Raw genomic sequence first — 6,214 nt, 5'->3', positions numbered from 1 at the left:
AGTTGTGGTACTTTGTTAAAGTAGCCACAGGAAACTAATACAGTACTCAGAAAGGGCTTTCATTTTCCTTGCACTAAAGAGGAAGTAGCTTTGAACTCCTGCTTCCCTATGTCCTTGAGTTAGTAGCAGAGACTGGAAGGAAGAGTTAAAATATTCATGTCTTGTAGCTCTGAGCAGGAGTAACTCATTCCCTGCCTCTGTCACGAAGCATGTATCTGATGCGCTTGTCTGAGTCCTGGTCCTTCAAGAACTTCCATTCTAGTAGGGAAAGACACACAAAACAGGGCCAGGTAAAAAAAATAAATAGTGATGTTACTGCAGACAGTGTTCAGCATCAGCAAGAAAATAGGTTCCCGATTCTTGGCGTGGGTCCTGAAAACTTTGCCATTTCCGGAATGATAACAGTTTCTTTTGTATATGTGGAGAGCAGGACTGAGCTAAGATGATGTCAGTCCTGTCAATTAAGAAGCCATGTTTACAGCATGTGCAGTAGAGCAATGACTCAGAGGGATATGCCACCCTCAAACATGCACAGTACAATGTGGTAGACAATACGCTTATCTGAAGGGCAACACCACCCGCTCAGAACATGCGCAATAGAGGAACAAAATAAACATGTGCTTATGGAGGTGGCACGAAACAACATGTGTTAATCAGAGGCTGACACAACATTGTATTATATGAGAGTACGAAAGCAAAGGCCTTCAAACAGACAGCTGAGACAGCTGGGAGGAGCTGAGATGGCCAAGAGATGTTCCATTGCTATTACTGACCCTGCTCTAGCTGACTCTGAAGCCATAGTAGACTCTGCCTTGCAAGATGCTGACTGGCTGCCTCCTGGACAAGGACCTGATCTGGACCCTTGGGAGTCGGGTTCATTATTCCCCAATTCTCTTGTGTGATGTTATTGCTGATTGTTTCTGAGTGATTATTATTGTTATTGGGTTATTAGATTTAGATTGAACCTGCATTAATAAAAACTGACTGAATAGCGTAGTCACCTGGTTGACTCAGTCTTATTCTTTGGTGACGGTGTTGCCTGTAGGGCTCATGGCCATATTGGCATCCCAGCTCCTCAGGGCCATGACAAAGTCTGGAGGCCGACTTATAGGAAAGACTATATCATAAAACATTCACTCTCAACAGTATGCTAATGACATGACTAGTGGTTGGGTAATCCTAGAAAGTTTCAGGACTGGATTAAAGTATTGCAAACTTTCAGCCCTATTCCCCTATTGGGGAGGTGATTGAGTTAATCACCAATAGCCAAGAGATTAATCAATCATGCCTACATAACAAAACCTCCGTGAAAACCCCTACAAGTTGGTGAACATCTTGAGTTGGGGGCAGTGATGCAACTGGAGAGGGCATGGAAGTGCCACACCTCTCTCCCAACAACTTGCCCTGTGTGTCTCTTTCATTTGGCTGTTCCTGAGTTGTATCCTTTATAATAAACTAGTAATAGTAAGTAAAGTTTTCTCCTGAGTTCTGTAAGCCATTCTAGGAAATTGTCAAACACCAAAGGAGGGTGTTGTGGGGTGTCCTCTGATTTTATAGATAAGCTAACTGGGTGACCTGGAGAGCCAAGGCATGTGACTGGCATCTGAAGTGAGGGATGTGCTGTGGGCCTGAGCCCTGAGTCTGTGGAGTCTGACCGTAGTGACAGAATTGAACTGGATTTTAGGACACTCAGTTGGTGTTCTGACAGTTGCAGAATTGACTGGCATGAGGAAAAAAACCACATTTGTGAGTTTTTTTCACAAACCACAAGTACAGTAAGTGAAAACAAACCAAAAAGGGGATCAAGAGTAAAGAAGTGAGAGAAGATTGGATGATTTGGAAAGGTCACTCTGAGGAAGCAGAAAAACATGGGGAGGGAGAGAACCATGCAAACTTGTAGTGAGAGAGTGTGAGGCAGAGGGAACATCATGTTGCAAAGGCCCTGTACTGGAATGTGCTTGGTGCAAGGCAAGAGTGGAGGGTAGGCGGGACAGCTAGAATGGAAGGAGCTGGAATGGAAGCAGCAAATAGGAGAAAGGGGAATGGCGGATGAGTCCAAAGAACTCAGGTCATGTAAGCTTGGATTTTAAAAGGTCTGATAGGAAGCTTTTGATTAGTATGTGTGTGAGTGTGTGTGTATTTAACATTCTAATCTGTCAAATGAAGAATCAAATGTTTGCATAATTTTAAAATAGAGGTTAATTAAGCTTTAAGATAAAGGGATGATATTCCTCAATATAATTATAGACCTGTAAGATGATGAGCAGATAGGCCATTCTTCTGAATCATTAGACATATAGCCAGAGGAAAGGCTTTCTCCCCATTTCTGATGAGTTCCTCCCTATGAGGTGAGCTGAATGAGGGGACTCTGGACCTCCCCTGCCTACTGTACTGGTTAGGAGGAGATTCTGAGATGCTTAAAAGTAGCATCATTAAACAGCCCTAAACGTGAAATATGTATTGAATATCTGCTCTGTGCCAAGTATGATGCTTGCTGCCAAGAACATAACAGTGAAATCAGATGTGGTCCTTCCATTAAGGAATGAACAGTCTGGTAAGGGTGCAGACAGTTCCATGCATGCAGTGTGAACAAAAGAAGGATATAGTGATGTAGTGAGAATTTAGGAAGCATGAAGGAAAGGTACCTACCCAGAAGGGAGGCATCACTTTTCCTACACTAAGGCAGTGGGCGATGCTGTTGATGGGCAGCCCCAATCACTCACGTGGAAGGAACCATGAAATGCATGTGGAAGAAACCAATGCAGCAACACTCGTGCCCAGAGCTGGTCTATTTCCCTGGGTTGGTTTGTATTTCAAATGTCCCCATTAGGAATTGAAAAGTGGCTCAGCCAAGGAAGATTGGGGGATGGAGAGTGAATAACTGCTGTTCTCAACAGAAATAATTCCTGGAAGTGGGGGCAGATGAATAGTTAGGTGGAGAAATGGATGACTAAATGTGTACTTCCTAAAATAGATAGGCTGCCCTGTGTCTTTATGAATGCCTGATGAACTGGTGCTTGTTTGAATTTATGAGAATAAGTTAAGGTAAAAAGAAGATAAAGAGCAAGACCTGGTTTCAAAGCTAAAAGGCATAGACTTTTAAAGTGTTTTTTTTTCTCTGCAGAGATGCACAGCCAAGGTGTGGTGTCATGTACTTTGGGCAGCTTTTATAAAACAAAGCATTTTTCTGGTTTGGAAACCTGCAGGTGTCTATGCTGGTTTTAGCAGGACAGATACTTCCATCAATGCTGTTCAAAGGAATGACGTGGAAAAAGTGTTGGTCTCTGGAACTCTGTTCCAAGATAGGTTATATAACATGAGAATTTCTTAGAAGTCCACACAATTTTTGAGGTTAGTACAATATATCAGCCATACAGGCTAGGTTAAATTATGGCGATAGTAACCCCTAAATCTCAGTAGTTATAAATATGAGGTGTATTTCCTGTCCATGAGCATGTGTGCTTTCTTCTCTGCTTTGTTCTATATCTATAGGACCCAATCTTATAGGACAACCATGAGTTTAAAAATTGCTGGTAATAACGAGGCAGAGGGAAGGAAGAGAATAGCTAGCAGGGTGCACACTGACTTTCTGAGCTTCCCTCTGGAAGAGATGCATGTCCCTCCTGTTCTCTTTACCTGCCAGAGCAAACCACAGGTCCACACCTGACTAGGACAGCAGAGAATTTTGTGTGTGTGTTTGTGTATGTGTGTGCATGCAAAAGTGAAGAGCTAAGATGGAATATAGATAACCCTAAGGAAAGATTAAAAAAAACTATATCCTCTCCACCTCAGCTCACCAGTAAACCTCTTGTGCTCCCAGGTGCTTAACTACAATATAATTTTTTAATTTATGTTCTAAGACCTCCTGTATGCTAGGCTGAAAACAAGCTGGGGCAGTTTCTGGATATGACTGAAGAGCTTTTCTGAGCCAGAGAGAAGATTGGAATTGAATTGCCTTACTCAGGAGGTGGGAAGGCAGCTATCTGCTCAGGACACCAGCAGGAAGCATGGTGGCTTGGAGAGAACTGGAAAGGCTTTCTGGTAGGGAAGCAATTTCCACCCTCTGGGTGTCTAATCTTGTGTAATGATTTTATCTGGCGCAGAAGGAATTGGGGGAAATGATGTATTTTCTGCACTCTTTACCCAGGGGGTAATCCTTAAAAAGAGACTGATCCTTTTTTATACATATTCTCAGAGCTGACAATTTTTTGCACGTTTATTGTTTATTGAGATAGCAAACTGTTCCTGAACCACTGCCTCCCACTCAGCCAGGAAGAAATTGAGAGTTTGCACATTAATTACAGCTTCACATTAATTAAAACTTCATCTTTTTGTTATTCACACGAGTTTTTGTGAGTCACGATGTTTACAAATAAGACTAAATGCAAATACCACACTTGCGGTGAAAGTCCAGATCCAGGCCCATTCTTAATCGTGGGTGCAGTGTGAGGGAGCTGGTAGACAGAGATGGTGAGATCAGATTCCTGTAAAATAACTTCAGGGGTTCCAGAAACTTTCCTCCCCTTGCCAAATGAAGTTTCTGGAAACCAAATATCTAAACTATTTTAACTATAAGTTTACCTGTGTTCACAGCCATTTCTTCAAATTTAAGTTTTCACTCCCAGAATGTCAACATAGCAGCCTATCTTGGGTAAAACCTGATATTCATTACTTCTGTATATGGACACAGGGAAAAAACAAAGAAGCAACCTAAAACTAAATATACATATATATATATGTTTATGTAAATATTAGGCTGATAGAATCTTTTAAAGCTGTCAGTCAGACGTTATTATGCCAAAAGAGCAAAGCTTCTCTATTGTGTTTCATTTTACCCACACAATTCCTTTGTTCCAAATGAAATAGATTTGTGAAGTTTACTTATATCAAATTTTAATGATTATTCATTAAACATGCTTGAATGAGATTAATGTGAATTTCAAATATACATGAATCAACCCAATAAGATTCCCCCACTAATTAGAAAAAAGTTTCAGATTTTCTGGCTATAATTGAAGTTGTTCAGACTGATGAATTTTCAAGACAATTTCATGTGGTTATAATTCACAATTTGTCAGCAAATTTGTAATTTCTTTCTTGATAGCCTGACAAGAGGTACTAGGTATAAGCAACTGCCATATCTGGGCCTCCCTGAAGTTTTTAGCTCTCAAACTTGTTGCCCACTGAGTCTCCAGCAGCAATTCCATTCAAGTCCAGTTCCCTACAACTGAGGTTTTCCTACCCGCCACTGGTTCCCAAGGAAATTGCTGCTTGTGGGTTTCTACTCCAGTTAAGTTCATGCCCTCTCTTCTCTTGTGGGTCTAAGGACAGTTGTTGGTTTTACAGTTTTTTCAGCTATTTATTTGTGGTTAGGATAAAGTGATGATGTCTAAGCTTCTCACATGCTGGACTGGAAACTGGAAGTTTGTCAGCAGATTTGAAATCATGTTTAAGTGGTACCTCTCCTGCATGGTGAAGCCTTGTAAAAATCCAAACCTAAAAATGATCACAGCTCTTATTGACATTTTCATTATCATATCCTTAGTACCTAGCACACTGTCTAGCATAAAATAGTTGTACAGCAAGCATTTTTTAACTAACTGGCAGGTCTAAAAGGCTTTCAAACAACCAGGAGGAGATCTGGAGGTTCGTGGGCAGGCCAGCAGAGCAGATGACTTAAGACATAGCTAACCAGCAACAGATGACCCAAGATTGGAAAAAACAGAGGATGGGAAAAAAGAGAGCAAGAGACAAAATGAAAAAAATAGAAAAGGAGAAAAAAGAATGGACAGAACCTAAGATCATAGGGTATAGCAGAGCCCATCTCTAGCTATTGCCTCAGGTGTTTTTGGGGGTCATGATGCTAGGCACTGTCTACCCATCTTAACCTTGGACTGACAGCCCAGGCCCCTAAGACTCTGAACCCCAGACATGTACATAAGCATCCTCCACACCCTCTTTTCCATTCCCTTCATTGACTTGCATAAATGACTAAGATTTTGATATCAGCATTGCTAACAGTATGGTTGTGGAGTTCATCAGCTAAATAGGGTCACTTTTAAGAGTGTAAGGGGGGCTCTTAATAATTATTATGGGACATCAGGACAACTAGGATTTCCCAGGAATACTGGGAGCTAGGGTTACCCTACTGATAGCCCATTCTGTCTACAGGTAATTTTCTGCTTTTGGCTTAAATATAGTTAATGCCAATAGA

This window comes from Desmodus rotundus, chromosome 4 (assembly GCF_022682495.2).
Source record: "Desmodus rotundus isolate HL8 chromosome 4, HLdesRot8A.1, whole genome shotgun sequence".
NCBI lineage: Eukaryota > Metazoa > Chordata > Mammalia > Chiroptera > Phyllostomidae > Desmodus > Desmodus rotundus.
Note: the sequence above shows the minus strand (reverse complement) of the source record.